This window comes from Oratosquilla oratoria, unplaced genomic scaffold (assembly GCF_046742065.1).
Source record: "Oratosquilla oratoria isolate Oo_2021 unplaced genomic scaffold, ASM4674206v1 SCAFFOLD150, whole genome shotgun sequence".
NCBI classification, from domain to species: domain Eukaryota; kingdom Metazoa; phylum Arthropoda; class Malacostraca; order Stomatopoda; family Squillidae; genus Oratosquilla; species Oratosquilla oratoria.
The window spans coordinates 75,001-97,570 of NW_027467505.1; the positions used below are offsets into that span (position 1 = coordinate 75,001).

The 22,570-nt window shown below is 38.4% G+C and overlaps 1 pseudogene; it reads left to right on the forward strand.

Annotated features, from left to right (window-relative positions):
• Positions 1–4,516, forward strand: part of LOC143022723 (uncharacterized) — a 10,558-nt pseudogene extending 6,042 nt beyond the window's left edge.
• Positions 4,517–22,570: the final 18,054 nt, after the last annotated feature.

Genomic DNA, 22,570 nt, shown 5'->3' on the forward strand with positions numbered 1-22,570 from the left:
AATGGATGGATGGGGTGAAGGGGGCTTTGGGGAAGAGGGGAATGTCTGTTGAGGAAGGACGGGAGAGGACAGAAGACAGGGGTGAATGGAGAATGGTTGTATATGGAAAATGTTGTGATGCAACACTAATGGACGGGGGGATGGGGGGTGAGGTAGTGTGTGTGAGCAAAATTTTGACGCAGCCCGAAGGGATTTCTCCCCGTCCTCTCCTTTATATGGGGGGACGGAGAGGGGGGGGGGTCGCCGATTTAATGAAGCGGCCTTGCTGTGGATGTGCTGTGTCTTGCGACACTGCTTCTGACCCAGGGCAGTGGACAGGGTGCAGGGATGACCCGTCATCTAGGAGGTGCTAAGATGGGAGGGAGGGTGGAGGGGTGTGGAGTGTTTTCAGGGATGGAATGGGTGGGAATGATTTTATGCCTTTTCCTTTTTGGCTACCTCCCTAGTAAGGGGGAAAAAGCCTTGGTATATGTATGTATGTATGTATATTATATTATATTATATTGTATCATATTATATTATATTGTATTATATTATATTATATCATATTATATTATACTATATTATATTATATTACATTATATTATATTATATTATATTATATTATATTATATTATATTATATTATATTATATTATATTATATTACATTATATTATATCATATTATATCATATTATATTGTTTCATATTATATCAATATTGTATTATATTGTATTATATTTTATTACATTATATTATATTATAATATATTATATTATATTACATTACATTATATTATATTATATCATATTATATCATATTATATTATATTATATTATATCAATATTATATAATATTGTATTATATTGTATTGTAACAAATTATATAATTTCGTATTATATTGTGTTATATCATATTATATTACATTATGCTATATTATATTATATAATATATTATATTATATTATCCTATATTATATTATATTACATTATATTATATTATAATATATTATATTATATCATATTTTATTATATACTATATTACATTATATTCTACTATATTATATTATATTATACTACATTATATTATATTCTACTATATCATATTATATTATATTATATTATATTATTTTATATTATATTACATTCTATTAGTTAATATTATGTAATATTACATCATGTTATATTATATTATGTTATATTATATTATATTATATTATATTATATTATATTATATTATATAATACTATATTATATCATACTATCATATATTATATTATATTATATTATATTACCTTGTACTATGTTATATTTTATTGTATTGTATTATATTGTATTATATTATATCATATCGTATTTATTGTATTATATTATGTTATATTACATTGTATCATATTGTATTATATTACATTATATTATATTATATTATGTTATAATATGTTTATATTATATTATATTATATTATATTATATCATGTGATATTATATTATATTATGTCATATTATAATATATCATATCATATTATATTATATTAAACTATACACACATGTACCCACAAAAATATGTACACATATATACATGTAAATACATACACTTTTACACACACATACACACACATACATGTACAACACATACATGCACATGTAAACACACGTACACACGCAAAACAAGAGGACACGGAAAGAAAATCAAGAAAGACAGCTATAGAAGAGATCTGAAAAAGAACAGCTTTCCTCACAGAGTAATAGACATTTAGAACAGGTTAGATGGGAAAGTGGTGTGTACAAAAACAACACATGAATTTAAAAGCAGTTTAGATAAAATGAGATATGAAGACGGGACTCCACGAGCATAGCTCCCCTTCCCGTAAAAAACAACTAGGTAAATACACGTACACACATACAGTGATATACACACACGTATACACATACACACATACACGCACAGGTAAAAACACACAAATACAAACTGACATATACACACACACATGTACACACATACACACACACATATACAAACATATGTCCACTAACACTTGTACACATACATATGTACACATATACACATTAATATATACACATACGCATTCACACACACACACACACACACACACACACACACACACACACACACACACACACACACACACACACACACACACACACACACACACACACACACACAAAACACACACACAAAACACACACACACACACACACACACACACACACACACACACACACACACACACACACACACACACACACACACACACACACACACACACACACACACACACACACACACACACACACACACACACACACACACACACACACACACACACACACACACACACACATTTGAAAGGTATTTATAATGATTACTATATGATAAATTTATAAAGTACTAGTAATGACCTTAGAAGTTACACATTATAATTTTAGAATATATTAATAATGATCAATTAAGAGGTAACCATTATAATAACTTAAAAAGGTATTCATAATGATGCTTACTAATACTAATAACTATATAAATTCCTAATAATATCAACATTAGAATGTACTAATAATGACAATTATAGAAGATAACCAGATTATAAAGAGTCTTGTAGGTTAGTAATTATAATAACTATTGAGGTACTAATAAATTTAACTTTCCAAAGTGTCAATAATAACTTTAGAAGTTAGGTACAATGAAAATGTTATAATGCACTAATAACGTTAGAAAATACAAATAATGATAACTTTAAAGATGACTAAAATTACTATTAATAAAAGAAATAGAAATTGATAATAATGATAAATTTAAAAGGTACTTGTAAAAATAAGAAGGTATTAATAATGATTATTTTAAAATGTGTTAATAATGATATCATAAAGTAGTAATAATGATAACTTTACAATGTGTTATCAAAGACAACATTGATAACTACTAATAATGACTAGAAGGTACTAATAATTATAATTATAGAATGTATTAATAATGATCAATTAAGAAGGTACGCATTATAAAACTCAAAAGGTACTAAAATGATAACTTTTAAAGGCATTTATAATTATGTTTTTGAAGGTACTAATAACTATAATTTTAAAAGATACCAATAATGATCAATTAAGAAGGGTCTAATAGTAATAACTATAAAAGGAACTAATAATGATGACTTATGAAGGTACCAATATTCATACCTTTAGAACATACTGAAAATATTCTTATAATGGTAACTTTAGACGATACTGAAATGAATCTGGTAATGATCACTTTAGAAGGTACTTATAATGACGACTTTGGGAGGTACAAATGACGATAATTTAAGGGTGTAGTAAAATTTATAAGGCCCTAATAATGATGGCTTTAAAAGTAATAATAATGATAACTTGAGAAGTTATTGATAATGATAACTTTAGACGGTTTTAACAATGATAATTTTGCAAGGTACTAATAATGAAAATTTGAATATTTACTAATGGGGTAAAATGGAACCCATTCATTTGCATGTCACCCATCTGATTGGATGCAGCTTTATATTTTTACTGAATGGTTTCAGGACTTTCTCGCCCACACCAAGTCATCAAAGGATGATCCAGCATTGTTAATTGATGGACATATGACTCACACTAAAATTCTTGGTGTGATAAATCTTATCAGAAACAACAGTGTCATAATTCTCATTTTGCCACCACATTGTAGTCACCGAATGTAGCCGGTGGATGTATCCTTCATGAAACTGCTGAATGCCTACTATGTGAAGGCTGTTAAAATATTTCTCAGAAATAACTTTGGCAGGCAAATGACTGTCTACAAACTAAGTGCATTATTTGGAGAGGCTTATCTATAGGCTGCTGTTCCAAATACAGTCATCAATGGTTTTAGAACAACAGGAATTTTTCCACTAAACAGCCAGGTTTTTGGCGAAGCTGACTTCTTACCTGCCCAGGCAACAGATATTCCATTCTCAGGTATGCAGGAAGAGGAAGATCTGGACAACCCAGTTGCCCCGCCTATCATGGCCTTGGAGAATGAATCCGACTTGAAAGAAGCTCTTGAGCCAGAAAGTTCTAGTGTTGTGCCTCTGCCTGTAACGCCAAAAGTGGCTCAGAGCCTGTTCAAGCTAGGTAGTTGACCCAAAGACGTAATTCCTTTCCCAAAGGTGACCACAGCTATACAAAAGAAGAGAGCCAGGCCTCAAGGGCGAGCTCTAATTTTGACAGCATGTCCATACAAAGCAGAGTTAGAGGCATCAATTCAAAAGAAAAAGGAAAAAGACCTTGCTCTAGCACAAAAGCGACAAGAGAGAGAAGACAAAAAGAAAAGGAAACTAGCAATGACAGCATCAAACAAACACCCAATCAAAAAGATAACAAAACAGATAAGACGAAATCAAGAGAAAGTTGGACCATCCTGGACTCATCACAGCGATGGTAACAGTGAAGATGGAGACTCAACAAAGTGCTTGTACTGCAATGACACATTTGGTAATTCTGTGAGAGGAGGAGGGTGGTTTGTTGTGTTAATTGCAAAAGCTGGGCTCATGAGCACTGTACAGGGATAGATGATGATGATGCTGAGGAAGAGGTTTTTATGTGTGATTTATGCCATAAAGTTGTGCAGGGATAGATGATGCTTAGGAAGAGTTTTTATCGTTTGATTTGTACCAATAAATTTGGCTCATGAGCAATGTGAAGGGATATGATGATGACGAGGAAGAGTTTTTGATCTGTGCTTTATGCCAATAAGGATTTGTTTCTTCATGTTCAGTTTCCGGGGTAAGAAGGACCCCTGGGGGTCCGTCTTACCCCTTCATTTTGTTTATTAAAGTTTATTATTGTTTTCTTTCAGAAACCGTGACCCGGGTGTGGACTTCGAATATAACATTCCAAAGCACCACCACAAATCTACAAACCCACAAAAATCATATAAATGTGGTTTCTAGACTCAATGCTTTGTTATGTGGTCCGTCTTACCCCACCATCCCCTACATGTTTTTGTGAATACATGTGTGTTTGTAAACATTTATATGTGTACATCTTACCCCTTCCTTTTGTTTTTTGGCTCATTAAAATTCATTATTATTTTCTTTCAGAAAACGTGACCCGGGTGTGGACCTCGAAGATATGTGTGTACTCGTGTGTGTGTTTGTGTGTGAATGTGTGTGTGTGTGTGTGTGTCTGTGTGTGTGTGTGTGTGTGTGTGTGTGTGTGTGTGTGTTTGTGTGTGTGCGTGTGTTTGTGTGTGTGTGTTTACACACACATGTACATGTGTAAGTACATGTGTATGTTTGTGTACATAATTTTTTCTATACATATGTTTTTGTGTACCTCTCTGTGAGTGTACATGTGTGTGTGTACATTGTGTGTGTGCATATATTTGTATATCTGTGTAAATGTATGTGTGTATGTATGTGTACTTGTGTGTGTGTTCTTGTGTGTGTGTGCATGTGTTCATGTACATGTGTGTATACTTGTGTGTACATACATGTGTTTGTGTGTGTACTCGTGTGTGTATTTGTGTGTGTATGTGTATGTGTGTGTGTACGTGTGTGTGTGTGTGTGTTTGTGAGTGTGTGTGTGTGTGTTTGTGTGTGTGTGTGTGTGTGTGTGTGTGTGTGTGTGTGTGTGTGTGTGTGTGTGTGTGTGTGTGCGTGTATTTTTTTGTGTGTGTGTTTACATGCGTGTGTAAGTACATGTGTATGTTTGTGTACATGTATTTTTCTGTAAATATGTTTTTTGTACCTGTCTGTGAGTGTACTTGTGTGTACATTGTGTGTGTGCATACATTTGTATGTACATGTGTATGCGTGTACATGCGTGTGCACATATGTGTTTGTACATGTGTGTTCATATGTGTGTGGACTTGTGTATGCACATGTGTGTGCACATATGTGATTCACCATGGTCTTAGATCACGTATTGGAATCGTGATTAACAGCTATTTCCCTTCAGAAAAAGAGCTCAGAGCTTAAATATGACTGATCTATGGGCAATGCTGTGACCACACACGCACACTCTCCTTGAACCGTCCATATTCCTCCTCCAATCTAAGTTCTACTTTATCCTTCATTCCCTCCCACTCCTCTCTAAGCTTCTTCTTGTATTCCTTCTCCTTTTCTTTCTCATTTAACCCGTACGTTGCCAGCCCAATGTTGTATATACCCACCCCTCCAGCGTCGGAGGCAAAATCGATTTTTTATTGCTTAAATCAACTCAAATTATGTAAAACCAATAAATCTTGCTTATTTTGATTCACCTTAACCTAGAAGTAAACTGGGTTGATTTTGTCGAGATATGCGTGCGAAAGTCTGGTAGAACATCCGTAGACTATCTTTCGCTACTCAAGTTGGTTGTATGAGGTCGTATTTTTTCGGATAAGCTTAGTTAGAATTTCAGGGATTGAAGGAATATGAAATTTATGATGTTGCAAGTCAATGTAAAGTCACCCATGATAGTCTGATACTTATGGAATACGTGTTTATAAATAGTTTTTGTGGATTATTTTGGCAAATATTTATCACTTTTTGAGGTGGTAAATTGATTTTTCGTTTTTTTTTTTATATAATTTCTTGGAGGATAGGTGATTGTGGTGTTTCTTATTGTTTTGTCAAATGTTTTATTAAGCATCCATCTCACCATTATTACTTGACCACATTTTGTATTACGCATATATTACGAAAATTGGCAGCGCGAAATTACTAGTTCTATACGTCTGAATACGTACTACATAGCACCTGCCTAACTATCGAAGTACAACTTCACCTCATTATAATTCGTTTTGTACACCAGAATCGCCTAAATTACGTCCTAAAGGCCGATTTTATACCCCAAGTTAACCCCGAAAAAATGCTGCCATGGTTGCAAGTTTTGTCAATAAATAAAAATACTTAAATGCTTTTTATAGCCAATAAATAGGGCTATTTGGTCATGATCACAGATTTAACCCTCGACATAATGCCTATTATTGGCGAATTTTTTAATATGTGGCATACGACGTTTGCCGCTGACACTAATCCATAAAATAATTGCGACATACGACGTGTGCCGCTGAAGCTGTAGGGGTTAAGCAGTTTACTCTAAGCACCTCATTACCTTCTGTAATTTTCCTCTTTCTCCATCTATCCTCCTCTCTCAACTTCCCCCCACCAATATAGAATCTTATATTTCCCCACTCTTTCCCCTTAGAACATGTACCGTATATCTATAACTCTTCCTACTACATTACTGGTTACCACAACATAGTCCATTAACGCTCTATCTACCCCTCTTCCATCCTCCACCCTCCCCCATGTGTACTTATGCTTGAGTTTCTTCCTAAACACTGTATTTGTTATGATCAACTCTCTTTCTAGAAACATCTCCACCATCAACTCTTCACAACGATTTTTTTTCCTGGAACTCCACATTTACCACTCCGTCTGTTGGTTCATTTCCTTCTCTAGCACTAAGCTCTCCCAATACCACTACATTGACATTTCTCCCTAATCCCCCTATGCACTCATTTAGAGCCACACACACACCTCTCACGAACATAGCCACGCCACACGCACAAACATCTATACTTACTTTTTCTTCGACTAAAGTTCGCTTCTTTTCTAACTTTCTCTTCTACTACATCTTCTCATTTCAGTTTACCTCCCACTAAAGATTTTTCCGTTTTTCCACCTTTCTCTACTACTACGCCTCCTACCATTTTCTAAACTTTCGTTGGTGATCCTAATCCTACTCCCGGCGTCGGCCCACCCGTCCAAGCTCCCAGTCCATTTCTCCGGAGCCACGACCACAAACTACCCCAAATCGCTCGCTAATTCGCCCGGTGGCAATAGCCCTCTTTTATATGCTATTATCTTTTCATTTTCTTACAGACATTCTTCCCCTCCCACAGAAACCGATTCCGTGCAAGCGGGTGGTCTTTCCTAGGAATTCAGAATTCAGAATTCAGAATAGTTTCGTTTGGTGTATAGTACAAACAAAATAAGAACTCTACAGCTCCATTCGTCGTTATTTTGTGAGGTGAGAGGGAAAGTGGGAACGAAGGTAAATTGGTTGGGTCGACGTTAAAAACAGGATAACTTGTGTTTAGCTACCAGGGTATTTTTTAAACTTTGCCGGTCGTCACGTATGATTTAACTTTTGAAGTTATAGAATATCAGGGTATGAGTGATGAAAGTCAAAATGTAACTTACAGATAACGTGAATATACGCGGACAATTTGACGTTTGTATCATGTATATATTCAATTTTGTAGTTGTATTGCAGTCATTATAGGTAGTGGTATTGTAATAAGTATTATAGATATATTGTAATAGATATTGTGGATACTGGGTATTGTAACAAGCAGCTGGTACCAAATTTTTAGGGAAGCCTCCTCAATCAAACGAGACCTAATTAGAAGTCAATCCATCTATTGAATTTTTTATATATTAATTAATTTATTTTCATTTCATCATTGTAATCTCTTCATTTTTAGAGGTACATAGCATGAGAATATTAAATGTTGGTTTTGTAAATTATAATGCATCATCGTAATATACATTTTTCTTGGCGGAAATATATAGAAAAGCCAAAAGTTATACACACGCTATATTTGTTGTGATAGATGTGGAGGTCAAAGAAATTAAAATATGGTGAATTCGTATATTTTAAAGTAACCAGACTTGCTTTATTAATGCGGTACCTGTGAATCTATCAAAACAAAGATGGCGTCTATAGTTGACTTGGTTTCGTTTGTGCATATTAGCAACTTTTTTGTTAGATTTCCGCCAAGAAAAAATTAAGTTACGTTGATGTATTATAATTTAGAAGATTATTTAATTTTCTAATGCAATATCGCGTAAATGTGCACTTCTGAAAAAATATAGTTGAAAATATTATCCTATAACTTCACAAAATTATAAGTCTCAGCTATGGTCAGAGAACAGCCTTGATTTTGTGTACTACTAGCTTGATTTTGTGTACTACTAGCTTAGTGAGGGATACCTGATTCCATGAGTAATACCATCCATATCTGCGTTCACTCATAACTGTTCTGACCTCCCCTCTTTTTCTTGTTCTTCAGAAGTTTAGTTTAGCATAACAATGATTGATGTTTACAATTTGGTTTCCAACTTTGTTTTGCCAGTCTTAATATGGTATATGTCTCATGTAGGGTCTGAGAACAGTTATGATCTGACCTTTTTCCTCGTTCTCCTTGTTGTTTTACTCATTCGAGTACTGGTCCCCTGTACCCTACCTCTGGTGCTTCAGGTTCATTGTACTACTCCCTAGTGCTCATACTAATTGCCCACTCCGTCTTGAGATTCAGGTTAAATGTTAGACTTAATTAATAGGTGACCCTAGCTGCAGTGTAGCATTCACTATAACTACATGTTACAGATGTAGAATATTGTAGTATATCATTAATGGTACTACTCTGATATAGTACTCACTCATACATGTTGATACAACTGTAGAATAATGCTGTATTAGTATATCATTAATGGTACTACTCTGATACAGTACTCACTCATAATGTTTTGTTACAGTTTAACATTATTTCGTTGTTCCTTTGCTTAATGCAATGTTCCTTTTTGTGATGGTGCTCAAATTTTTGGTCTCAATATTCCTATGTGTACAAACATTTTAGTAATATTAGCAAAACTATAACAATGTTTATGTGTCATATGTGTACTGACTGGTATTACTCATGATTGTCTCTGGTCCCCTTAACACCCTACGTATGTTGTCAGTGTGACTTAGTGTAGAATAACAATCTGATGAGGACCACAATGGAAATAAGCGTACATGCTTTTTGTGTTATCCTCGGCAATTTGCTTTTATTTATTCTGAACTATGTGTTCTTGTTGTTTAATGTGTCTAAAAGGGTAGAAGGCCAGAGGACTGGAGGAGTGCCTGTATAATTCTGCTTTACAAGGGGACAAGTGAGTGTAGTACTTAGAGGGATCAGTTTGTTGAATGCAGTTGGAAGGCTTATGGGAGGGTTTTGATTAAGAGGATTAGGAGAGGAACAGGAGGAACAATTGGTAAGGAACAGTGTGGGTTTAGGACAGGTAGTGGTGGCATGGATCAGATTTTTGTGGTAAGGCAGATATGTGAGAAAGCTTTAGGAAAAGATAAGGATGTTTTTTGGGCCTTTATGGATTTGGAAAAGGCTTATGACAAGGTAGACTGGAAGGCACTGTGGGAGGTTTTGCAAATATATGGGATAGGAGGAAAGCCGTTAAGGGCAGTCAAGAGTCTTTATGAAAGTAGTAGAGCCCAAGTTAGAATGGGAAATGGAGAGAGTGAGTGGTATGAGGTAAAGGATGGCTGTCGTGTCACCATGGCTGTTCAATGTATATATGTACAGGGTGGTGCGGGAGGGAAAGGCAAAGGTAATGGGCAGGGGACTGGAGATGGTTAAAGAAAATTGAGAAATGTGGGAGGTGACTCAATTTTTTGACGACAGGGTCAGAGGAGGGATGAAGGGAGCTGGTGACAGTTTGAAAAGGTATGCTATAGAAAGTTTAAAGTAAATGTGGGTAGAAGCTAGGTGATGAGATGTACAAGGGTAGAAGGTGGCAGTGAGTTGGAAGCAAGTGTAAAAGTAAAGAGGCTGGAGAAGTGGGTAGATTTAGGTATTTGGGGTCACATGTGGTAGGAAAGGGAAGAATGGAGGTGGAGGTAAATTGTAGATTGAGATGAGCAAGTAAATGCCTTTGGGGGATTGAAGTGTTACGAGAAATAGGCAACTGGGAATGGATGCAAAGAAGATTATGAAGGAGTGATTGTACCAACAGCATTGTATGGGGTAGAGACTTGGAAGAGAAGCACAGACAGTTTTAATATGTTTGAGATTAAATGTCTGAGAAGTGTGGTAGGGATAACTAGGATAGCAAGAAACACTTAAGTGAGGAGGACAGTGGGAGCAGAAAAGTAGATGGCAGGTAGGGCTAATGAAAGAATTTTTGGGATGGTTTGGACACATGGAAAGAATGAGTGAAGAAAGATTAATAAAAGAGGTGTGGAAGGCAGAGGTGGAGGGAATAAACTTGAGGGGATAACCAAGGATGAGATGGATGGATGGGTGAAAGGGGCGCTGAGCAAGAGGGGAATGTCTGTTGAGCAAGGAAGAGAGAAGGTAGGAGATAGGGATGAGTGGAGAATGACCATGTATGGATGATACTGTTAGGCTAGGAAGGAAGATGGGGGGGGGGGTACGAGATGCTTGTGTGTAAATGATGTTTTGACGCAGTCCAAAGGGATTTCTCCTCGTATTCTTTTTCTGCATAAGGAGATGGAGAGGGGATCGCCAATTAAGTGAAGTGGCCTTGCTGTGTTTGACCCAGGGCAGTTGGTGGATGCAGGGATGACCCCTCATCCATGAGGGGCTGAGATGGGAGGGGAGGAAGGGATGGTGGAGAAGAGTGAAATGGATGGAGACACTTGGCTACCTCCCTTATAGGGGGGAGGGGGCGAGGTTTTAGTATATAGCAGCCGTGAGGAGGCCATGTACATTTTTCTTGTCTGAAAGAGACCAGAATTCTTAAAATGCAATATAGGAAATGGCCGTTGACCATATGACTTGCAGCCCAGAGCTGGGCGTATTCTTCAGTGCATACCACCTTAATTTGGCCGTGGTTAGTGCTCCCAAACTATTAAAGCTTAAGAGACAGGGTCATACAGAAATAAAAGTACGGCAGGCCACATCATAATATACCAAAGAAAAAATTTGTAGGCCACATACTACACCAGCACTTGTATTGCTTTAATAGTTTGTGTGGCACATGTGTCCAGGTCTGGGTATTTGATATTCCCGCGCGCATGGCGTGATCATGATAGACTAAGCAATTCTTTGAGGTAGACTGGTTTTCCAAATTTAATCGCTTGATATACTAGCGTGCATATTTTATAAATGATCCTCGCCTTAATAGGCAACCAGTGTAAGCTTATCAGTACGGGAGTTATTCTCTCACGCCTCTTTAAACCCACTATCATCCTCGCAGCTCTGTTCATAACTAATTATAGTTTCTTCAATAAGTGGTTATACAAATCTCTGAATGCATCTTTGTACGGTTGGAGCATGATGGCAAGTTGCATAGGTGTGTCCACTTCCATTCCCTGCTTGTGCTTTCTGGCAATCAACCGTCTTAGCTGGTGCAACTCTATGGACAGATCTTTGTCCTCCACCCCGTAATTTGCAGCCATTCCTGATAGCTTTTCCTTGTTCAAAAAGGTTGGATGATTGGGGTTGAGGGCAGATACTCTAATAAGTACCTGACATGCATCGCCGGAAAACCTTCTCAACTCACTGAGAAACTTGTCTATCACGGAGTAGCAAATCCGTCTCTTGGTAACATCGGAGTCATTCGAATCATCATCTTGCCCTATGCCGGATGCTATGACAAACTCATCCAAGTATCGTGGGGCTGCCCATTGCCTCTGACGTGCAAGTTGTCTGCGAATTCCTACAGTCTGGCACAATTCTTCAGCATGGTTTCGTAGTTGCTCCAGCTCTCTTCGTTTCTCATCTCTGTGAGACTAGACATCACTGCTTCAACCAAATCAACTGCTGAGGTAAGCTGGAGATCGGGGGACTGGAGTTGATCTGACAAGGTTTTCGTCAAATGCAGCAAACTCTCCATGAACACCAGATTCGTCACAAAATGGTGATCCAGAAGGGCAGTGAGTGACCTTGCTCCACTGGCCCTGTCCACATTTACCCTTCCATTAAATGTTTTAGGGTTGCAGCGATGTCAGGCAAGGTCCTCTTAACAGCTTGGCAGGCTGAGTGTTGGCATGCCCATCTGGTGTCCAATAACCGTTTGAGTTCTATATGTGGTCTTTCTGGGTTCAGCTCCTTTTGGAATTTTAGAAATTCCTGATGCACCACTGGCGAGGAGAAAAAGTTGTACAGTGATTGGATTGTGACGAAAAACTCAGAGATTGACTTTATATTATTTACACAGTCAACTAAAACGAGATTTAGTCTATAGCATAGCAGTGGATGTATACAGCCTGTGAAACATCTCTTCTGAATCTTTCTTGGACCACATTGGTGCAACCCGACATAACTGCCGCTCCATCATAGCACCGACACAGGTGATTGTGGTCAATTTTACATTTGGCTAAAGTTTCTTTTATCTTCTGGAGTAACGATTCTGCATCAAGGCCTTCAGCTGGTGTGAAATCCAAGAATTCTTCATGAAGCTCCTGATCATGGAGATACCTCACAACAATAGAGATCTGCTCCTTCTTCACTATATCCTTTGTTTCGTCCACCATGATGGCAAAGTGCACTGCTTGTTTCACCTCATCACTTATCTCCTCTCTGATCATACCTGCCATCATTTCAAATAATTCATTCTGTATATTGTGGTGAGTATATTTTGCATTCCCCGGACCGTTAACTTTTTTTGCAACTGTATGATCATACTTGGCTAACACATTAAGTAATTCCAAAAACTTTCCTCGATTGTCGGATTCATCCCCTTCTCTGTGCCCTCTCTGGGCAACATTTTGACATGCTGTATAGAGAAGTACATCAATAACTGCTATGTACCGTCGATTATCCACCACTGTCTTGGCACGCCCGGCATCAATGGCTTGATAAATTGTTGCCCCTGTAACTTTCTGCAATTTGAATTCTCTCCAAGCTTGCATCGCAAATCTATGACAAGCTGAAGTATCATGAGCCTCAGAGACATGGTTGCCTTCTTCCAATTCTTGAATCCGTTGTGGGTGAATGATTGTTCAGCTCGACCAAGATGGGAAGTTGTAAAATGACGACACGCAAAATAGTAAGCTGCATCTTTGAACACGGAATATTCCAACCAAGAATATTGTTGGTGCCATCTTTTATTGAATGATCTTGTCTGACCTCCTTACATGTGTGAAGGATGTTTCTTCAAATCAGGACAGGTAGGCCACTATCTGGCAGCAGGCTGATGTTGTTTGGCCCTGGAGGACGTCTTGTGTTTTTCTGGGTACTGTCATCATCCACATTATTTTCCAATACCGAATTTTCAGTAGAACTAGAAGTACATGGTTCTTGATCGTCGTCATTAACTTGTTGCCTCTTGTGGGGAAATAGGAAGCGATCCATGACCTATACAGAAAAATAGAACACATAATTAAAAATGGGGGTGGGACGAATTTTTCTTTAAGTACTATAGGCCCTATACATAAAACACTAACAATCGGAAATTGAGTTTATTTTCGTGGCTCATTCGGCCCTCGCTAGCAATGGCTGATTCAGACCACTTATAGACTTCGTGACTCGTGCGTCAGTTGTCACCATTGGGAAATACATTAGGTAGGTTAGGTTTAGTTTAGGTTAGGTTTTAACTGAATTAACTAAATTAAGTTCGGTTCGGTTAGGTTAGCTTAGGTTAAATATCTGTATACATCCATCCTTTTGATGACTTTTGTTACAAAAACATGTTAAGGTTATTAATTTTTACATTGATTCTAATTCTCTAAGAAGAGATTAATATTTCTTCTTTAACATTTCTATCTTTCCTCTTTGTCTTTCAACCCAAAATTCATATAAAACACTATTGGCGTTCTCAATATCACTATTACCAAATAACAACATTTATAGTATAGTAACAGTGTCATCTTGATAGGGTCGCTGGATTCGTTTAAAATCCAATATTGGTAATATTGGACTCGAAACCGAGCGGGTCTCCCTGCGCTAATGTGCTGCGAGCAACAACCACCAAACGAATAGAAAACATCCTTAAGAAACGAGAGCCTGTACAGTTATTAGTGGAACTGTGAAATTAAGAAAAAGCATGTGCTTCACAACGAAACAAGAACAGTGCAAAGTACATATACAGTTTTTTGTATAATTATGCATAAAAATGCCCATATATCAATAGCAGCACCACAATATAAAAACAGATGCATGAAGTGAAATCATCTTCATGTGGGGAAAATTATTTACAAGATTGAAACAGCAAGTTGAAAAAACCTCAGCATGTACAAAATCACAAACAAACCCACAACCAACCAAACTGAAACGGCATGAATAATAACCACGAAATTCCTCAAAGTGTTTCCAATCAAACTGATTGAAGTTTATAGTTGCCAAGAATGCAATTTCGCCTCAAATATGCATCTTGCTTATGCACACTACATACTAAATTTGCACGGACAACGAAGGCTTTAAAATCTAAACTTCAATTGATTTTATATAATTAGTTTGAATTGATTTCATCATCTATTGCGTCTTTAAGAAATTACTCAGTCTCATTAGTCATTAATGTCAGTTATATCTGGTTTTCCATATAAATACGATCCATTCATATTGGCACCATCTCAAATATGACAGAAAAAATCAACGTGGGTAGAGGATAAGAATGAATGCGAAGAAAAGTTTAAGAAGAGTTAAGAACTATGATGAAGTTTGGAGTGTGAAAGAGGTCAAATGTGATATAACTTGGGTGCGTCGAATTTATATATATGTATATATGCATAGATATAATATATATGTATATATGTATATATACATATATATATACAGTATATATATATATATATGTATATATATGTATAGATGTAATATATATGTGTATATATATATATATATATATATATATATATATATATATAGATATATATATATATATATATAATATATATATGTATATATATATGTATATATATATATGTATATATATATATGTATATATATATATATATATATAGATATATATATATATATATATAAATTCCACTACAATAATGTATTGTAACCTATTATAAAAGTATTTTTATATTATCGGTATTAAAGCAATGACTGGTATTAACTAAAACTGTTTATTAACATAATCATCAATACAGTGTAATTTTGTAGTTTGAAATTATTTTTAAATGGTCTCTTCTACTCCAGCAGTAAGCATTCACCGACCCCCTGATTATTCATCGACCCCCTTTCGATCCCTTGGCTATTCATTGACCCCTTGGATGTTCCGATCGACAGCTGCTGGTACTTCATCTCAACTACAAAGAAAGAAATATCGTGACTCTTCTGAACGGATAAAAACATTGTAGAAAGATATCCTTCGTACAGCAACGTCGTTGATTATTTGGGGGCAATAGCTCATAACCTAGATTTCTAATTTTAAGTAGGCCAATTTATAGTTTTAATTATAGTTTATATTAATTTGTCATTTTCAATAGTTCTGTCATTAAAGAATTTTAACTATTCTTAATAAATAAGAAAACAAATTCTACCTTGTTTTTGTAGTAGCCTAAATATAGGCTATGAAAGTAATTATTTCATTATCAAAGGTAAAAGTGTGCTAAATCAAGGATGAAAACAGGACCTAGTTATATATTTCAAATTAGAATATTTTTGTTTTTATTTGTCGATGAATTGTGTATATCGATGAATTGAGTGTGTCGATGAACTATTGTCGATGAATTTTGTCGGTGAATTCGCCTAGACCTGTAGGGATGACTGTCATCCAGGAGGAGGCAAGAAAAGAGGGAGAGAGGGATTTTGAATGGAGTGTGTGTGTGGAGATGAAATGGGTGGGAGTGGATTTATACCTTTGACTTTGGTTACCTCCCTTATAAGGGAAAAAAATAAATTGATATAAGAACATAAGAATGAAGAAATTGCAAGAGACCATAAGGCCTACACTAGGCAGCTCCCTATTCATCACCACCTGCCATCCCCATCCACAATAGATACACTGGCGTGCTTACGTATGTGTATAGCGCGCGTGCCAAATTAATGTGTCCGTGCGTTTATTTCTCGCTTGATCAAGCCAGCCAGCGTGATTCCATAGAAGTATGTATGTGGGATGCGTAGGATTAGAGAAAATACCCTACTCTCACGGGCGCGCGTTCTCAGTGTGTTCTTTACTCTCCTGGCATGTTCAAGTAATTTCGTTTGTTCCAGAGACGAGCAGCAGGCAGACAGAGTTCACAATTGCATTGTTTTGCAAAACGCTTGTCCAGGATGAATGGTCGGGTCGCCGTCATTTTATTGAGAGGAACGAGTAAATGCCTTGTTGGATTGAAAAGTGTAATGAGAAATAGACATCTGGGAATGGATGCTAAGAGGAGGTTATATGAAGGAGTGATTGTGCCAACAGCATTGTACGGGGCAAAAACATGGAACATGAGAGAAGAAAGAAGGAGTTTGAATGTGTTTGAGATGAAATGTCTGAGAAGCGTTATAGGGGTTACTAGGCTGGATAGAGTGAGAAATGAGGAGGTGAGGAGGAGAACAGGGGTGGAAAGGGAACTGGGAGATAGGGTTGATGAAAGGGTATTAGGATGGTTTGGACACATGGAAAGAATGAGTCCTCCGCCACGGTCAGCGGCCGGGCTGGGGCAGGTCGGCCGGAAGGTGCGGGCCAACCCCGGCCACCGTGGACCAGCAGTCGGCCGACATCATTCAGTCCGTCCGCGGGGTCCTCCGCCACGGTCAGCGGCCGGCCCGGGCACGTCGGCCGAAAGGTGTGGGCAACCCCGCCCACCGTGGACCAGCAGTAGACCGACATTACTTATCCCGTCCGCGGGTTGCTCCGACACGGTCAGCGGCCAGGCCGAGGCACGTCGGCCAAAAGGAGTGGTCAACCACGCCCACCGTGGACCAGCAGTCAGCCGACATCACTTAGCCCGTTCGCGGGATCCTACACCACGGTCAGCGACCTGGCCGAGGCACATCGGCCGGAAGGCGCGGGCTAACCCCCCACCGTGGACCAGCAGTAGGCCGACATCACTTAGCCCGTTTGCGGGGTCCTACACCACGGTCAACGGCGGGCTGGGGCACGTCGGCCGGAAGGTGCGGGCTAACCCCGCCCACCGTGGACCAGCAGTCGGCCGACATCACTTAGTCCGTCCGCGGTGTCCTCAGCCGGGTTGGGCGGCACCCGGCCGGGGATACCCACCCGCTATACTGTATACACGAGATGCCAGAGTTGCGGATGTCGGGTCCCGGATTTCCCTTGCCGACCTCATATGAACGGGAAATCCGCCTTTGCCTCGTCATTCCGTCACGCCGAGAGGTTGGGCTTAACCGGGCCTCCATGTCCCAACCTTGGTCAATGGTCCCAAAATCTGGCCCAACGAGGCACACGTCGGAACGATTATGCTGAGTCAGCTTCGATTTTGACTTGTGGTATTCATAAGTCACATTGTAGCCATTCGTATTGCTTATCATTCTCTAATATAAAGTTTGTCTCCGATTTGGCCCAAACTTACCCCACAGGGAGAGAGTCCTTCACAGAGCACAGCGAGGTAGACTTGGGGAACCTGGACCCAAGGGCGAGGTCGTGGCGACCAGCCAAATTTGTTTGTGTTTCCCCCCACTCATTTCCGCCTCTTGGCCCCCGTATTTTTATCCTGAGCAGTATCTAAGTGCGATCAGCAAGAGCCCTGGTGGCCCTCGACCTGTGGCTGAGGTGGTGACCCAATCGGGGAAAGTGGCCAAAATGACCCTCAAAGTTACCAAAGGATTTGGCCAAAAAATCGCCATGTCTCCGAGTTGGCCCAAACTTACCCCGCATGGAGAGAGTCCTTCACAGAGCACAGCGAGGTAGACGTGGGGAACCTGGGCCCAAGGGCGAGGTCGTGGCGACCAGCCGGGGCACGTCGGCCGGAAGGCGCGGGCCAAGATCCATACAAACAGGTCTGCCAATGTGAAATCGAGTGAGGTGTCTGTGACCTCACCTGAGCCCCATTAATTTCTTAGTTTTGCGAGTCTCACTTCTGCATTCTCTTTGTTTTTTCTTTTCCAAAACTAGAAGGTTATTGAGATGCCTCATTCTAAAGTACAAGGAAATTCTAGCAAAAAAGCTATGCCATCTTTAGGTAAGTCAACATTTGCACTTTCAAGATTAGAAGTGAGAGTTTTCAAACAATTGGTTCCTTCTGTAAGGTCTTCAGAATGTAGAGCCTTGAACACCTCTCTCATGATTGTTAACTGGGAAAAGAAATGATCAGAAGGAATATACAGATTACCTCTATTTACCATATCTATCCATGTCTCATGTGAAGATGGCTGATCACATACATTTTTCCGTAACCGAGGATACTTTGAAGCAATTTTCTTTTCTATATAACCTCATTTGTATCGCAATGACTCTTCCTCAATTACTGTTGTAACAGATTTTACTCCATCTTCAGATATTTCCACCTCAGTCATGTTTCCACCTAAGTCAGCATCAACATCAGTGTTATCAGACTGCAAATCAACATCCATATGTTTAAAAACGAGACTAGTTAAACATATTTCCACTGCTAGCTTTCTCTTATTAGATGTTTCATTTATACTGTATCTTGATTTTTCCCCTGAGACGTATGACTTGAAAGGCAATCATAATCGTCATCCTTACTTCTGGAATTTGCTTTGTCACTAACTAATGTGACTTCTTTCCCTGGTAACATCTTTCTCAGCCTGAATTTAAAATCTACAGCATTTGGGTGCTCGAATGGACCACTCATTTGTCTAATGCACCCGAAAAAAATGCTCAAGACAATCCTGGTTAAGCCTTTGTGTATGTATTTAACATCATATAACTTCTGAACCATTTGAAAAGACCTATAAGTGACTGATTTGATAACATTATTCCCTTCTGAAACTTATAAAGGCTCTTTGATTTAGGTTTTTTTTACTCTCATTGTTACCATCAGGTCATTTATCTTATTCAAAATGTTTATCTGATTATCTAACTGAATTCCAAATGCATTGCGTGAGCTTTTGTCACCATACATGGAATAAGAATTCATATCATCGAACCACTCGTCCGCCAGACTTATCACTTCAGCAGTTTCAAACCAGTTAGGACTTTCTAACAGTCCTTTTTCTCCTAGATATGTAACTGAACTGGAACATGACTGTGAAAGTAACTGCACTGCATATTTGACACGTTGTCTTTGGTGCTTACGATTCAGGTGCATATCATTCAGTTTATAAGCTAAACCATATTCTGTCTTGGTTTTGACAAGCATTTCCCGAATACAGGAATCAGAAACAAAACTTCCATCCTTCAAGAAGAACCCTGAATCCACAAAGTTATTTCTAATCAGTTTGATCAAGTGAGGAGCAGCTGCAAATACAAACACTTCTCTATCAGCACATGGGTTTCTGAAGGAAGTTTTCTTTGCTTCAATTGGGTAAATACCAAACTTTTCCCATATATGCAAGCTAGTAGATCCTAAGTCATGTACCACTGCAACAACAGGATAACCAAAATATTTGACTTCTTTAATTATGTCTAATAACTGATCCTGCATATTCGACTCATCAAACTGATAATATATTGGTTGCTTCCACTTCCCTACAAGCTCTCTTAACATAACAACCTAAACACTTTTATGTGGTATATAAAGTACATCATTCCCTTTGTCGTAACTCCATTGTTTTTCAATACTCATTTCATCCAATTTGAGTACTGTAAGCTTTTCAACTGTCCCTAACATTTCAGATTTTGATTTCAGTAGTGTTAAAACATGATAAGAGGCCAGGCTCACAAGCAAACTTCTGTGCTCGGTGATTTAAAGTGGACACAGATGGCAATGGAAATCCCTTTTTGTTCCTATAACATCTTGGACTTAAACTTCTAAGAGTAAAGGCGGATGCTATATCTTCATCAGTCCACGATTTTACTTTCTTGCTTTTCATAATTAAAGCACCTATTTGGGTCCCACTGAAAAGAGGTTTCAAAATGTTCCGAATTTCATAATGCACTTTGCAACCACTTACTAACTTGTGAATGACAAATATTTTCTTTCAAGGAAGAGGTTTCTTTCTGTAGCCGTTGATTTTCCTCTTCTAGCTTTCTAATTTTGTTCTGCTTTTTTTTTCCTGGAAGTTCTGAAACACTTGCTGCTTTTGGTGAGGAAGGCCTCTCCATAATATTCATCTTATTCTGTAGAACATTATGGCTATCATTACCACTTGCTGATTGGTCACTTTGATCACTGTGTGTGTCACAGATGTTTGAAATCACTCCTTCATATAACCTCTTAGCATCCATTCCCAGTTGTCTATTTCTCATTACACTTTTTAATCCACCAAGGCATTTACTCGCTTCTCTCAATCTACATTCTACCTCCACCCCCACTCCTCCCTTTTCTGCCACATTCGCACCCAAGTATCTAAAACTATCCACTTCCTCCAGTTTCTCACCCTTAATGCTCACTTCCAGCCTACTGTCACTCTCTCCCCTTGTACATCTCATCACCTTACTTTTGCCCACATTTATCTTCAACTTCCTTTTTTCACACACCTTCTCAAACTCTGTCACTAACTTCCTCAATCCCTCCTCTGATCCTGCTACAAGCGCAGTGTCGTCAGCAAACAACAGTTGACTCACCTCCCACTTTTCTCCATTTTCTTTAATCATCTCCAACCCTTGACCCACTACCCTTGCATTCACCTCTCGCACCACCCCATCCATGTAAAGACTGAACAGCCAGGGCGACATAACACACCCCTGACGAAGTCCCACCTTTACCTCAAACCATTCACTCTCTCCATTTCTAATCCTAACGCAATCTCTACTACTCTCATAAAAACTCTTGACTGCTCTTAACAGCTTTCCTCCTATCCCATATATCTGCAGTACCTCCCACAGTGCCTTCCTGTCTACCCTGTCGTATGCCTTTTCTATATCCATAAAAGCCCCAAAAAACATCCTTACCTTTTCCTATAGCTTTCCCATATATCTGTCTTACCACAAAAAGCTGATCTACACATCACCTACCTGTCCTAAAACCACTCTGTTCCTCACCAATTACTCCCTCTGTTCCTCTCCTAATCCTCTCAATCAAGATCCTCCCATAAGCCTTCCCAACTACACTCAACAAGCTGATCCCTCTGTAACTACAACACTCACACTTGCCCCCCTTTCCTTTGTAAAGCAGAACAATACAGGCACTCCTCCAGTCCTACGGCACTCTACCCTCTCTCAAACAAGCATTAAATAACCTCACCAGCCAGTCCACCATAACTGTACCTCCTTTCTGCAGACATTCTGCATGGCATCCATCCAGACCAGGTGCCTTACCTGCTCTCATCATCTTAACAGCTGCTTTCACTTCATCCTTCCCTATTTCTCCTCCATTTTCCTCACTCATCACTCTCATTTTCTTGGCGCTTCCCACTGCAACTACTTTTCCCTCCCTATCCTCCTTCACATTTAGCAACTCCCTAAAATACTCTGCCCACCTTCCTCTCACTGCCTTCTCTTCCATTATCATCTCTCCATCTGCACCTTTTATCTTTTCTTCTCTACTTGATTCGCCTCCTCTTCCTCTTTTAATTTCCTTCCAAAACATCTTTTTATTACTTTCAATTTTTTTTGTCATACTCTTTCCCCATTTCACACCTGCTCTCCTCTTTGCTTCCTTTTTATATTGTTCACTTGCTGCTAGCTTCCCTGTTTTTGCTAATATATTCTCTGCTGTTGTTTTGACATGAATTTAATCTTAATTGGTCTGGTCTTATCTGTACTATATTTTCCGAGTCTAAACATCTCTTCAATTTGTTTCATGATTTCAGGTTCATCTTCCTGAACTGATTCTAGTAAACTGTTTAGTTTTTCTTTTTCCTCTTTAATTCTTGTGGTTCTATTTTGGTTAAATTTCTCTTCCATT